General features: G+C 41.5%; 1 long non-coding RNA gene across 1 annotated transcript in view; it reads left to right on the top strand.

The window, feature by feature from the left end:
* LOC118004178 overlaps positions 1-14815 on the top strand; it is a 33153-nt gene extending 18338 nt beyond the window's left edge. The window contains exon 3 of the long non-coding RNA XR_004677502.1: positions 14707-14815. This is a non-coding gene — a long non-coding RNA (uncharacterized LOC118004178). The remainder of the gene's footprint in view (positions 1-14706) is intronic.
* The last annotated feature ends 1011 nt before the right edge of the window (positions 14816-15826 follow it).

Genomic DNA, 15826 nt, shown 5'->3' on the forward strand with positions numbered 1-15826 from the left:
TGAATAAATGAGAACTGCCTGTTGTACAGGAGTTTTCTAGCAGACTAGCAAAGCTCATGAATACATGTAATACAACTTTTATGTATCTTTTCAACTTCTTAAAGTAGCAAAAGCAAACATGTTTACATGCTTATTATAGCTTCTCTATAGCATATAAAAATAAGAAGCAAAACTATGTACATCTTAATCTATGCTTAATAATAACCAATGATGCAGTACTCGACATTATTTAGAACCTATCTAGGTATTCGATGATTGTCATTTATTAACTTAATATCAGTCTCATGCTTTAAGTTTAAAAACTTGGAAATTGGGGCACCTTGGTAGCTAAGTCAGTTAAGCATCTGCCTTCGGCTCAGGTCATGGTCCCAGGGTTCTGGGATCAAGCCCCACATCGGGCTCCCTGCTCAGCGGGGAGCCTGCTTCTCCCTCTCCCTGCCACTCCTCCTGCTTGTGCTCTCTCACACTCTCTCTCTCTGTCAAATAAATAAATAAAATCTTAAAAAAAAAAACTTGGAAATTAATTAGGTTACTACAAATCATGCACATGGCTAAATATAATTACTAATGAAATAAAACATTTGTCAGTTTAATGATTCAATTTAGTTGAACATGATTTTGTATTTCATAATCTTAAACATTATTAATGACCACTAGCCAGAGACCACTAGGAACACTCCTGTGGTTGAACCAGTTTGGTTTATAACTCATTGTAGCAGGAAAGAGCATATATGATAGGCCACCATGGGGTGGCTCAGTAAAAGGGTATTAGAAAGTACTGACAGGACTTAAATTTGGTTGCGTGATGTTGAAGAAGGTACAGGAAGAGCGGGTTTACTCTAGGTTGGGTGTTGTCAGAAAGTAGGGACAATTCTATGAGTATCTCAACAAATCTTATTCATAAGGAGGACAAGGTAAAGCAAGCCTAGAGCTTCCCCTTTTCTTCCTGCAAGCCTAAAGCAGCATCAAGCACTCATACTCACTGGTATAGGAAGATATTTGGTATTTTATGGCTTGGACAATGTTCTTGTTTTGTCTGTGTTCAGACATGATTATTGGAGTGGGCTTGTTTTTCTCTTAATCCATCATGGTCACAGAGTGGCCTGGCCTTATCTGATGTTGATGTTCTGTGAAATAGTTCATGTTCAGCAGAAGATCATCAAGCTGTCCCTGTGAGTGCCGAGCCAGCTCATAGCAACACTGAGGCCCAGCAGCTGATAGCATCCGGCCGGTTCTTAGATGTCAAGGGCTGCTTTTTTTTCTTTATTAGCGTGATATAGAAGTAGTGTTAGCTCATTTGGTCAGTGAACCTCCTTATGTTTAGGAAAAACAAATCCAAGCAGAACAAAATGTACATTTATATTTTACTTAACACTGATAAATCAGAGAAAAGAGAAATCTATTTTTTAAAACCAAAATTGTTAAATGAGTCTTGAAGGGATTCAGAAGATGCTACCTCAAAATATGCTGATTTGGCCTACTGATTATTTTGAGCTAAAGGCACTTGAAAAACAGTAGATACAAGAAGGGCACTCACTCTGACTTCCCCTTTTCTTCCTGAAAGCAGGAGATAAAACTCCCACGTGAAAGATGTCCTCTCTGTATCTGGAGGAAAAGAACATTCCTATCACCAGAGATAGGAAACTGAGGTCACAAAAAATCTGTACAAACAAACCTTATTAAAATAACTCTACCTTCCTTGAGCTTCCCCAAATATTTTTAGTTACTTTTTCACAATTGCTACTCTTTGTTCAACCTAGTATAAAAGCACTTAGGTCTAACCATTTTTTGGGTCTTTATTTTCCAGTAATGCTTCTCATGTACATGTAAAAATAAAATTTATATGCTTTTCTTTTTTTTTTTAAGATTTTATTTATTTATTTGACAGAGAGAGAGACAGCAAGAGAAGGAACACAAGCAGGGGGAGTGGGAAAGGGAGAAGCAGGCTCCTGCTGAGCAGGGAGCCCGATGCTGGACTCGATTCCAGGACCCTGGGATCGTGACCTGAGCCCAAGGCAGACGCTTAACTGAATGAGCCACCAAGGCACCCCTGCTTTTTTTTTTCTTAATTTATGTCAACTTAATTCTCAAGCCAGCCAAATACCCTAAGAGGGTAGAGGAAAAGTTTTGCCTCATCTACAGTCATTTGTCAAAGATTTACCTTAATTATGTGAACTTGGATTCTTAAAATGTTCCTGAGTTAGTTTCTTTTAGAATTATTTTTAGTCTGGCACATTTAAAGTAATAGATATTTGATTTCCTTATTTAAGGGAATTTTAGGAATAGTTGATTTATATGGGTGCTTATTTATCTCTGTAAGCCAACCAGAACAGAGCTCTTTTAATTTAGAAGACTTTATAATCAAATTTATTAATATCATCCAGAAATAGGAAGACATTTCACACTTCTACAAAGAGAAGTAAAGGGCTTTCTAAAGTGGATAGACAGAGATCTAGATTTATAGCTCTAAATCTATAATTTCGACTACTAGTCAAGAGTAAACACAGAAATGCAAAAACTCACTACTTTAGATATCAAAGAGTTGTTACCTCTCCTGGTGAGAAACTGTTCTCCTTTGTGGTATGCATGGTCTTAAAGTAGACAAACAGACAAACAAATAAGACTAACAAACCAGACCTCTGTTTCTCTCTTACCCAACAGAAATAGATAGGTATCGTCCATCTGCATATTTCACCAAATAGTCAGACCTTGATACCACATTCCCAATCATTGCTGTCAAGTTTGGGGACTAACTTATCAGCCATAAGCAAACAGAAACAAAAATAAAGCACAGTACTAGTAGAGGAGAAAGTAGAGAAAGAGAGAGTCAGCCAAGTTAAAGTTCTATGGCCAACTAGCATTCACCTCTACAAGCCAAAAAATAAGTATCTGGGCTTAAGCCACCCATGAGCTATACTTCTCTAGCAGTGTAATTTACCTGGCCCTTTCATGTGAATCCGTTGGACATCCTGGCGGATAATCTCCAAAATAGTTAAAAGTATGCATTTTTGGAAAGGTAAAATCATGACTGATACAAATATAAACATGTATCAAAAATTTTATTTGAGGGGCGCCTGGATGGCTCAGTCGTTAAACATCTGCCTTCGGCTCAGGTCATGGTCCCACAGTCCTGGGATCGAGCCCTACATCGGGCTCCCTGCTCAGCCAGGAGCCTGCTTCTCCCTCTCCCACTCCCCCTGCTTGTGTCCCTTTCTCGCTGTGTCTCTCTCTGTCAAATAAATAAAATCTTAAAAAAAAAAAATTTTTTTTATTTGACTCATTAATTAATTAGGGAACCAATAAGATGTTATAATGGGGTTCAAAGAAGAATAAACAATGCTGAAATAAATTTTACAATTAGATACAAAATTGGTCTATCAACTGGGCAATAATCAATTGCATTCCATCAGACATAATTCATTTCCATTTCTCTGGACAACAACATCTGCATTATCCTCTGTTTTCTACAATTTACAGAGTTATAAACTAGTTCAAAGACAATGAAGTTTGGGGTAACTGGGAAGGGTGCATTAGACAGGCACTAGTAATCATTTTGTTAGTCCGTTTAAAATTTTTCCACAATTTTTCCTGACAGATCCCTTTTTTAAAAACATGTATATATATGTATGGATAGATATAACTAAAGAGATTTTTGTAGAGGGGTACCTGGGTGGCTCAGTCAGTTAAGTGTCTGTCTTCAGCTCAGGTCACTATCTCAGGGTCCTGGGATCTAGCCCCACGTTGGGCTCTCTGCTCAGTGGGGAGTCTGCTTCTCTCTCTCTCTCTCCACCTCGCTCTCATTCCCTCTCTCAAAGAAATAAATAAAATCTTTTCAAAATTAGATTTTTGTAGGATTATATAAGTAATAAAATATTTTGAAAGACTAGTTTGTTAATATGGCTTGGGAGGTTTAATATGGGTAGAGGTAGGAAAGGTAAGATAAATAAAAGAGGAGTCAAGAAAAAGGAAGAAAAAAATGTGTTTTAAAAAATCATTGCAGGGCACCTGGGTGGCTCAGTCAGTTGTGTCTGCCTTTGGCTCAGCTCATGATCCTGGACTCCCAGGATGGAGCCCCACATTGGGCTCCCTGCTCGGCGGGGAGTCTGCTTCTCCCTCTGCCCCTCACCCTACTTGTGCTCTCTCATACGTGTGCACGCGCTCTCTCAAATAAATAATAAATAAAATCTTGAAAGAAAGAAAGAAAAGTCATTGCTTGAGGAGCTCTTGGCTGGCTCAGTTGGTGGAGCATGCAACTCTTAAATTCAGGATTGTGAGTTTGAGCCCCATGTTGTGTGTACTTAAAAGTAAAATCTTTTTTAAAAAATCATTGCATATATTACCATATTTATACATTCCAGGTTTTTGTTCTAGGTGATAACACATGTTTGTTACATTTTTTTCAGAACCGTTAGGTAGTTATTTTTTTTTTCCCCCAAATAAAATTTAAAAAGAAAAAGAAAGTCTCAGACTTCAACTCTTACGGGAACTAGGATGTGGTTTTCAGTTAGCCAGGCTAGCCTGGTCTGGTCTTTGCTTCTTCTTCTTAGTTGTCAATGATCCTCTCTTAAATGTTTCCAGTGTATGTTAAATCTGACTTTATTTGGCTTCTTTGTTCAGAAACTGAACCCCTCCCAAGCTCTTCCCTCTCTCTGTAGTCCCTTCCCTAGGGCAAGGAGCGATACCAGTTTCTGATTCTGGAAGTCAGATAAATTTAAATTCAAAACTCATTTACTGGGCCAGAGAACTAAGTTCATTTGGCTATGGAAAACCAGTCTACCCAGGTGAGGAAGATTATGGCCAAATACCCTGAGAAACTTCTTCAAAAACCTTCCCTAGAGAAGTGCCACTGGGATCCTGAGCAGAGGCATTGTTTGGGAATGATATGACATAGAAGAACAAACCCACGAGCTGCAGGTTCAGACACAGCTGAAATATCTCTTGCAATAGGGAAGGACTGAGATGGCCAGACTCTGGAAATACCTTCTCTGATATGTCAGGGTCCAGTCCCCCGAAACTAAGAGCTCCTGACCCACCCCCACTATCCACATCCAGCCTGTCCCATAAAAATAACAGTGAGTTCCCTTTATTTAAGTCAGCCTGCTAGTGAAACTGAAACAGTTTCCTTTCCTGACAAATGCTACTAAAGTTTACCATAAAAATAAAACTGAAATCTAGATCTTACATGCTGATTATAGTCAGGAACTTATTTTTACCGAACATCACTTACTTGTTCACAGTGAACAGATTTATCTACTCACCACAGATTTACCTATTCATTATCTAATCCAGCATTACATATCTGTAGCAAGAACAAAACTACCCAGTTCTATTTAACTCTTCATATTTCAAATCACTTGGATTCTATTACCTATTAGGAGATGCTTTTTTAAAAATCATGACTCTCATACAAATATAAAATGAACACATACCAAAAACTTTATTTAATTCATTTATTAATGAGGGAACCAATAAGATGTTACAACTGTGAAACCTAAACCAGCTACCTGGCAACCCTCATACTCAGCTGGACACTGAGAAAAGGAACCATACCTTACTTTACTATAACCGTGTACTATTCCTGTCTTCATTAGCATGAGTTTGTTATTCTCCTGTCTTCACTTAGCATCACTTAATTTTTCCTGGAGTCTCCTGCCCAGACAAATGGTTTGATTGTTTATTACAGGAACTTCCTGAAAGAACCATCGACACTTTAATGGAGAACATCAATAGTTTGCCCCTTAGGATTCTTTGAATCCTTTCCCTCAAATCCACTTTTTGGCTGTTTCTACCAATCCTGAACTATTGTATCATGATCCTGACCTGATCATAATTAAATCTTTATTTTAAAAGTCACCCTAAATCAAACTTCCAATTCTCTGTAAAATTCTCTTTGCCTTCTCCTTCCAAAATACTCCAAAGCTTTGTGAAGTGGTGTTCTTCCTTATCATGGTAAGCAATAAACTCTGCTTCATCCTATAACAGATTGTGTTGGTGATGTTAGACAGCTAGTTTAGAGAGAATCCAAGGAGTATAAAAGCCACCAGGATACTGAAAAGAGTTTGCTTAATAAATGCAAAACTGATTTCTTCCACAGTGAGGGAGGGAAATCAAAGGAATCTCTGCCAAACAAAATTCATTTGCATGTCTTTAGACAAGAGTCATTGTACTGGTATCAGTTATCTACAATTTACGGTGTTTTAAATAACTCAAGGACAACAAAAGCCTCGAGACCTCATAAAATCAGAAGACCTGGAAGTGTGTGCTAGACAAGACCTATTTTCCATTGAAGATGCCAATAATCTTTGTGGTCTCTTTCAGTCTCTTACAATTTTTCCTTATATGCTACCCATGGCTGTTTCTTCAGAATTATACCACACTGTTTAAGTAACAGAAAACATTCTCTTCTTATTCTCTTCTTGGTATATACCTGGTTTGATTCTCATGCCTACATGCCTCAATTTTGCTATGTTAGTAGTTCTTTCATCTCTGGACTTAGAAACCCAAAATGGTTCTATAGTGACTTCAAAATAACTATACACCAAAGCCAACTCTTTTTGAGAGCCTTGAAGATTTTCTAATAGCTGCCACCTCCCTTCTCAATCTTACCAGCTCCATTGTTTTCTTACTGTTTCAAGCATCTTCCTCTGATGTAAAATCTTCTATTTATGTGCTGTTAAAAAACAAAAAACAAAAAACAAAAAACAAAAAACAGGTCCCAGAATGGGATTGTGCTAAGCCAAACCAAGGCTTAATACCTAACCAAATTACACTTTCAACCTTCTCCAGGAATGTAGTCTTTTTCTTTTCTTTTTTTTTTTTTTTAAAGGTTTTCGTGGGGTTTTTTTACTTTTTAAAAATTTTATTTATTTATTTATTTGGCAGACAGAGAGAGACAGGGAGAGAGGGAACACAAGCAGGGGGAGTGGGAGAGGGAGAAGCAGGCTTCCCGCTGAGCAGGGAGCCTGATGTGGGGCTCAATCTCAGGACCCTGGGATCACGACCTGAGCCGAAGGCAGACGCTTAACGACTGAGCCACCCAGGCGCCCCTTTCTTTCCTTTTTTTTAAAGATTTTATTTACTTATTTGAGAAAGAGTGAGCAAGAGAGAGAACATGAGCAGGGGGAGGGGGCGGGGTAAAGGGAGAGGGGGAAGGGGCAATGGGAGAGGGAGAAGCAGGTCCCCAGACTTAAGAATCATGACCTGAGCCATCTAGGCACCCCTCCAGGAGTGTCGTCTTAGCTAGTCAGTCTGGAATTTTCTGGTCAGCACCAGTGACATAATCTGCCACATAGACCCTTTCCATCCTGCAAAGGAAGGTGAGGTAATTTGCTCTTTCCTTATTTCTTACTCCTGCCTATGAAAGTCTTCCATTTTGTACAGCTCCTTGGAGTTCCTTTCTGCTTGCTAGATGGGATGCCGCCCAATTCATGAATTGTTGAATAAAGCCAATTAGATCTTCAAGTTTACTCAGTTGAATTTTTTTTTATTTAACAATGCCAATCTTGCTTATTCTTCCTTCTCTTTCCTAAAACTTACCTTATTGTCTAAGTTCTCTCTACTCTTCTATTAATTCATATTCTTTACATTTGTCAAGGCTGAATTAAGAGTTAGTCTTTTGCAGGAAGTCTTCCTCGGGTGACTTATCCCAAAACCCTCCTCTGTATTGCTCTTCGTAACCTCTCAAGTTGTCAAATCCAGCCTTTGTGCAATTGGTTATCCTTCTTGGCCTCTTGGCAGCATTTGATGCTGTTGGGCAGCCTCCCCTTGACACTCTCTCCTCCTTGGCTTCCTTAATAGGGTATTCTTCTGTACTTCTTCCTCTTCCCTGGCCTTTTCTCCTGTCTCCTAACCTGCCTCCTGTCACCTAAACATAGGGATTCTCCAATGATCTCCTGGGGCTGAGCAGACTTATTTATCTGCAGTGCCTGCCACCTGCCTTACCTTCCTTGCAGTATTGGCACTATTCCCAATGCCACACTTATCTGCCAAGGAAAGAGGTGGACTAAGGAGAAACATGGACTTCCACATGGGCTCTGAGGCCCACAGGTGTTGAGACCTGCCCTGAAAGATGCCTTACTTAGCTCTGGTCAGGGCTGCAGTGTGGTGTACATTGGCCGGTGGGGAAAACACAGCATCTCTAGGAGAGGAAGAAGTTTCCCAGGATCCCTGAGAGGGTCTGAAAGCTAAACCAACAAAGGCAGATTAATAAGAGAAAAACATATTAATTTATTTAAGTTTTTATGCGACATGGGAGCCTTCATAAGGACATGAAGACTTGAGCGTTTTTTGTTGGATTTAATGAAGAGTAGACAGTATGGAGGAATATGGTAGGTTAAGGAGTATGAGTTAAGTGTAGTAAACTGGGGGAAACCTGGCAAGGCCTATTAGGATTTTTCTTGACACCCTTTTGTCTTCAGAATGAGGGTGCTCCTTTCCTCTGGGTATAAGGAGAGCATCTCTCACATGAGGGTTTTATGACTTATTTCAGGTGAGAAGGGGAAGGTTGGAGTGACCTTCCTTCTTCTGCCATTTCTCAAAACTTCTTCAGCTTAAAATATTCAATATGGCAAGGTACGCTATTTTGAGGTAATGTGTCCAGAGCCCCAGCACCTTCAGTGGACCACTTGGATGTTGGCACAACTTCCCAGAATTCCAATAACTCAGACTCCGACAGCTCTGGTAGTCACTCAGCCAGAGGATGTGGGTCTATGCAACTCCTGGCACTCAGACTGGGGAGCTATCCCTGGAGTCAGGTAAGCTGGAGGGCAGCAGGCCTGTGTTAGCCCACATAACTTAGTTCCCTAGAAATCGTGAAAGTTCTATCATATCCAATTTTGCCTTTTCCTTCCATTAGTAAGAGAATCCCTAGACTTCTGGTTTATATGAGATACTGTGATCAAGGAAGGCATATAGGCCTCCCAGAACACCCCCTTATCTTTGGAGGGAAGGACAAAGCTCCATCTGTGAGCCTGGGAAAGCTCCCACTGGGAGGGTGAGGGGCCTTTGGAGTTCCTGCTAAAACCCTTAATTTGAGAGGACATCAAGCAGTGGCTTTCAGTCAGAGCTTCTGTCTTGGACTTCAAAGGCATTACATGATCCCCAGATGGGTTAGATAAATAAGTGTGTCAAAGATTTTATTTATTTATTTATTTATTTGAGAGAGAGAGCATGAGAGGGGGGAGGGTCAGAGGGAGAAGCAGACTCCCCGCTGAGCAGGGAGCCCGATGTGGGACTCGATCCCGGCACTCCAGGATCATGACCTGAGCCAAAGGCAGACGCTTAACCGACTGAGCCCCCCAGGCACCCCTCATAGATTTTAAAAAGATATGAGCACATACTGTGTGTTAGACCCTATACTAGACATCTGAGTATGTGTGAGAGAAAAGTAAGTTAAAACATTACCTATGAACTTTGTTCACCAGTGGGGCTTCATTTCCTCTTAGGAATGAGCACGCTCATATACTCTGCAGATAATAGAAAGTATAAAGCAGTCTGATATGTAATAATCTCCAATATGTATTATTCAGTGAAAAAAGAAAGAAGCAGGGGAGCCTAGGTGGCTCAGTCAGTTTATCATCTGACTCTTGGTTTTGGCTCAGGTCATGATCTCAGGGTCATGGGATGGAGCCCTGCATGGAGCCCTGCGTTAGAATCTGCGCTCAGCGGGGAGTCTGCTGGAGATTCTCTCCCTCTGCCCCTCCCCCTACTCAGCGCATTCTCGCTCGCTCTCTCTCTCACAAATAAATCTTAAAAAAGAAAAAGATAAAGGCACAAAACTATATACTATATGTTCCTGTTTGTGAACACACACACACACAGATGATCTATCTAACACCTTAGTTTCTCGGTTTCTTAATTCTTTGAATTATAATTATCTTGTATGAACATGGCTGGAGAAAAATATACAATTATGCTAATTGATCTGATTTTAAAATTTCTGACCACGATCCTCAAGTGGGCCCACAATGGTACCCAGCAACCCTGCTAATTTCCCTAGACAATTCACATTCCCACTCCCCTAATGTATCATTTAATTCCTCCTCCTTCTCAGGCCTCTACTACCCTTTCCCATTCCTACACTCAGATGATGACCGGCTTTTTATTTCACTGAGAAAACTGAAGGAATCAAAGAGAATTGCCACGTCCTCTCACCAATAAAGTCTACTAACTGCCCTACCTCTCTATCTCCCTGTATGTTTATCTTCCCCGTTAACTGTGAATACTTTATCCAAGCTCCCATCTGAGGTGAACTCTTCCGTTTGTGTGATGATGGCTGTCACCTCCTCTTACCTAACTGGTTGGATTTCAGATTCATTAAATAGAATTTGAGATCCAGTAAACTCTAAAAACTGAGAATTGTAATAAAGCACATACTACAAAATAAGGAAACTATGAGTTGACTTCCAAATATAAGGCAGGTGTAGAGGTCCCCAAGAATTTTCACAAGAAAATCAACTGGGCTAAGAATCAAAAGGGGTTTTGCTGAAGGGGTTTTGGAGGTTTTAGTATGGTCATGCTACCGGCTGTATGAACTTGGGCAAGTTACTTAGATTCATGGACTTCGGAAGGGTGTGGGGACCACAGACAAGGCCAGCAAAGCTGCCTTTTGACCCTTGGGTTCCTTCTGTAACAGTCTCTGAATTAGGATCTCACAAGCAGCAGAAATCAACTGAGCTAAGTGGAAACAGAACTTTATTAAAAGGATATCGGTGGTTTGCAGAATCTCTAGGAGTGCTGGGAAACCAGGATTGGAGGTTCTGCAGCCAGGACCCAAGCCTACAACACACCCTAGAGCTAATCTGGTGGACACTGCAGCTTTACTAGACCCAGACACTACAGCTTGTCTCATGGATTCCCCCCAACCTGATCCTGGACACCTGCCTCCAGGTCCACTGCCACTGTTACCTCTGGGAACCAGATGGAGCTGTGGTCACTGCAGCCACTTTACTAGAAGAGATTCTACACAGCCCCTGCTTCTTCACATCTCTAACTTCATACCGACTATCTTTTTCTGAGGAAGCTGCCTCATCCAGCCCTCTACTGCGGAAAGATGTGGGAGCCAAGCTATTGTAAAAACAGAAATGGTTACTGGTTGGACTAGCCATGGGACTTGATTCAAGAGATACAAACCCACAGACCAGCCTGTGACCTATGACTTTGCTCCATGGTCAAAGCCCTGACCAATGGATATGATAAAAGTTATTTAAGTCACTTTGGCTCTCTGCTTCTGAAATTCGAAATTTGAGGAAATATTGAAAGATTCACTGGCAGCAGGGGGAGATATGAGAAGACCACAAAGAGAAACAGAAATTAGACAAAGAGTCTCATTAACAATCAGATTATAGTGCTCGCTTCGGCAGCATGTATACTAAAAACAATCAGATTATAAATAACAAGGGATAATCAAATAACCTGAGCCCTGGGCTAGCCTTGCATTCTGAAGGATGGCTGCTCTGAGATTTCTGTGAAATTCCCTTTCCCTTAGTGCTACATGGATCCTGCTTGAGTGGTGACTACAAAAATTATTAATGTATTGGTTCAAAACCTTCCCCTTTCTCTTCCCCTCTACGGGAAGTTTTCTTTTTCCAGTCTGGTTTCCAGGGTTTTGCATCACAAAGAGTAGAGAATCAGATGGAGGATGAGCAATGTGCTTCTAAGACTGAAATTTTCTCACTGGAGAGAATGCTGAAGACAGAGTGGAGGAAAGGCTAGGGTCTGCCACTCCACAAACTAGGTCTCGGTTGTTCTGAGTTCAAAGTCGAGGGCAAGGGGAAAGTCAGGGAGTAGCTGTCATGAGGGTGCTGCAGGTGGCAGAGATAGGAAAAGGAAAATCTAACCATTTTTTTCTCTGTATTCTTTTCACTTTTTTTTTTTTAAAGATTTTATTTATTTATTTGAGAGAGAGAGAGAATGAGAGAGAACACATGAGAGGGGGGAGGGTCAGAGGGAGAAGCAGACTCCCCGCCGAGCAGGGAGCCCGATGTGGGACTCGATCCAGGGACTCCAGGATCATGACCTGAGCTGAAGGCAGTCGCCCAACCAACTGAACCACCCAGGCGCCCTCTTTTCACTTCTAAGTACATTTTGATTGATAGATTTGTTTCTTATAAAGTGCCATGCAGAGACCAGGCTAAATCCACCAGGATGAAGTCTCATTGGCTCAGTGAGACCATGAAAGACTTCGTTAGCTGGTTTACTGAAGTCCAGACGCTCTAAATTCCTGATGGACAGTTCATTAGATGGTTGTTGTAATGAACTGAATTGTGTGTCTACTTAAACTCTCTCACTTTACAGTAGCACGTTCTTGTACGGCTACCCACTCCGACGCCAATTTCCTCCTCTGTTATTGAGAGATTACTCTGTTCCAGTGCTATGGTTTACCCTCTGTTGTCCTGCATAATTCTTGCAACAATCTGAGAGACAGTACTATTATTATTCTCACCTTCCACGTGAGGAAGTTGAAGCACAAAGAGGCTAGGCACCTTGCTCAGAGAGAGGTTAGATGCAGGATTCAAAGCCAGGCAGGCAGTCTCCAAAACCCACCCACCACTAACACTCTACTCTCTCTTTGGTGCCTAAACCAACTCCAGCACCGTGCCCACTGTAGCGACCACTGTTTCCGGAGAGGGTTTCCTGTGGTTTCTTTGTTATCATTAGCTCCCGATTCAATCTAGTTTGTGTACCGGAACGCCTGAGCTAAGAGTGTGCTGCAGAATGAGTGCCTGCCACTTTCAGCTTTTAGAGTGGGAGGTGACAGCACCTCTCTCGGGTCTCGCCGGGATTCCCTTAACGTAAAAGGTGGTTTCAAAAGCCAAGGAGCCAAAAGAAGAAAGGACCCTCTCACCACTTGTTTCGTGGTCCCTTCCTAAGGAGAAAGCAAAGTGTGGGTTCAGGAGAAGACCACCCGGGCTCTGCCAGTTCCTAGCTGAGTGACGTTGGGCAAGTTGTTTGTCCTCTCTGTCCCTCAGTTTCCTCATTTGGAAGATGTAAACTAGTACCCTCCTCGTAGAGCTGTTGTGTGGATTAAATGACTTAATATTTATTTGGAAAGTACTTTTAACAGAGCCTGGCACATTTCCAGTGTTGAATAAATTTTACATAAAGATATGTGAATAGGGCGCCTGGGTGGCTCAGTTGGTTAAGCGACTGCCTTCGGCTCAGGCCATGATCCTGGAGTCCCGGGATCGAGTCCCGGGATCGAGTCCCGCATCGGGCTCCCTGCTCTGCAGGGAGTCTGCTTCTCCCTCTGGCCCTCCTCCCTCTCATGTACTCTCTCTCATTCTCGCTCTCTCAAATGAATAAATAAATCTTTAAAAAAAAAAAAAAAGATATGTGAATAGGGTGCCTGGGTGGCTCAGTCGTTAAGCGTCTGCCTTCGGCTCAGGTCATGATCCTGGAGTCATGGGATCGAGCCCCGCATCGGGCTCCCTGCTCGGCGGGAAGCCTGCTTCTCCCTCTCCTGCTCCCCCTGCTTGTGTTTCCTCTCTCACTGTGTCTCTCTCTGTCAAATAAATAAAAATCTTAAAAAAAAAAAAAAAGATATGTGAATAATCTCACCATCTAGTTTTCCATTTTCAAATAATATGTCCAGGTACACTAATATATAATAATGTTAAAACGTTCTCAAAGGAAGAAGAGTGGGGAGGGACAGGGCATACCTACAAAAAAAATGGATGTGATTTATTTTTCTTCACCATCACCCCCTTCCACATCCCCTAGTTGTGTGTTGATAGGGATATCTGACATCCCTTCTCATGTGCCTGTGCAGAGGGCAGACTCTTGTTTGGAGTCCATTGTAAGATCTCTTTCCTTAGTTTGCTTGGTTCTCCTGAGAGTATCATCCCTTTCGGATCCCCTCTCCCTAATGCTGCAGATCCGCTCCTTTGCCCCACAGCCCTGCACTAGTGGGAGAATCTCCTAGCTGCAGAGTGCCTGCCTTGCTAACAGCACAGATGGACCAGGCATGGCCTGTGACCTCAGGTCACTCATGGACCAAGAGGACCAGTACAGTGTAATCTTGAAACTATCCATTCTGCTTTCAGGTGGTTGACATGAGAACTTGATCTGCTTTCAGGTGGTTCTCTAGCATAATTTACATTCATAATCAGTCAGTTACAACTTGTATTAAGCCACCCAGAAAACTAACACTTTCCACAGAGGAAATTATGTTAAACCAATGTCTTCTGTGGTTTATTCTGGTGCATTTTCTTTTTAATAGCAAGAACATTCAACTGTGGAAAGAATTTCAAGTGGCATAATATTGTAGAAAGGGTCTCTAGCTAGAAGTCATGCATCTTGCTGTTTAACCAAACTCTGCCCCTGTAACACTTTTTCACCTCTCTGGGTTCCCACTTACTAAAACATTCAGTGCTATGGGAAATGGCAAATATTTTTTGATGCTCTCACAGTCAAAAGTGGGCTTCTGGGGCGCCTGGGTGGCTCAGTCGTTAAGCGTCTGCCTTCGGCTCAGGTCATGATCCCAGGGTCCTGGGATCGAGCCCCGCATCGGGCTCCGTGCTCAGCGGGAGGCCTGCTTCTCCCTCTCCCACTCCCCCTGCTTGTGTTCCCTCTCTCGCTGTGTCTCTGTCTGTCAAATAAATAAATAAATATATTTAAAAGAAAAAAGAAAAAAAAGAAAGTGGGCTTCTACTAAATCAATGGAACATAGGGACTGAATACCAACTAGTCTAATTCTTCATTTTACAGAGGAGAAATGAGGCTAAGAGCAATCAAGTGACTTCCCAAGGTCAGACATCTAGCTGAGATCAAAGTCAAGACTACATGGTTAAGAATTGGGTGCTCTCTGGGGCACCTGGGTGGCTCAGTCATTCAGCGTCTGCCTTCGGCTCAAGTCATGATCCCGGGGTCCTGGGATCGAGCCCCGCATCAGGCTCCCTGCCCGGCAGGAAGCCTGCTTCTCCCTCTCCCACTCCCCCTGCTTGTGTTCCCTCTCTAGCTGTCTCTCTCTCTCTCTGTCAAATAAATAAATAAAATCTTAAAAAAAAAAAAAAAAGAATTGGGTGCTCTGTTTGCTAGACCCAAGCCATTGTGTGCCTATTGGTTTTTTCTGTGGCAGGAAACAACGTTATGCTTAGCTTAATACACAATTTTCTTCCTTTATTTAGACAGTTCCCTTTGAAGGAAATAAAGTCCTTCCATTTATTGTGATCTACTTTGAGGGATTACAAGCTTTTATCTTATGTTGTTGGTCATAATAATTAAATTTTGAACAGCTTTAAACACTGTGTAATACAAAAAAGTTAAGTAAAACTTTCTGAAAGACAAAAATTTTCCAATTTTATAATTCAATAAGACATTTAACATGCAGGAAAAAAGGAATATTAAAATGCCTTCATTCAGACTTTATAATTGTAACAGCATTTTCCTTGTTAGAGGAAATATTCTTTTTTTTTTTTTTAAGATTTTATTTATTTATTTGAGAGAGAGAATGAGATAGAGAGAGCATGAGAGTGGGGAGGGTCAGGGGGAGAAGCAGACTCCCTGCCGAGCAGGGAGCCCGACGTGGAACTCGATCCCAGGACTCCAGGATCATGACCTGAGCCGAAGGCAGTCGCTTAACCAACTGAGCCACCCAGGCGCCCCTAGAGGAAATATTCTACAGGGACAAGGTTTCAAGACTTGAAAGTTCTTTGATAATTAAATAGTGGTAGTTAATTTTCTTCTGACCTGTTGCACTTTATTTTTGTATAATACCATTCATATCAAGATTATAGATGAATTTTTATCTTGCTTCTAATTAAGTTTCACATAATCCATTAATTTTATATCTCTGTTTTCAGATGAACAAATCAACATTTTTAGAAAT

Source organism: Mirounga leonina, unplaced genomic scaffold (assembly GCF_011800145.1).
Source record: "Mirounga leonina isolate KUSES-001 unplaced genomic scaffold, KU_Mleo_1.0 Mir_92, whole genome shotgun sequence".
NCBI classification, from domain to species: Eukaryota; Metazoa; Chordata; class Mammalia; order Carnivora; family Phocidae; genus Mirounga; species Mirounga leonina.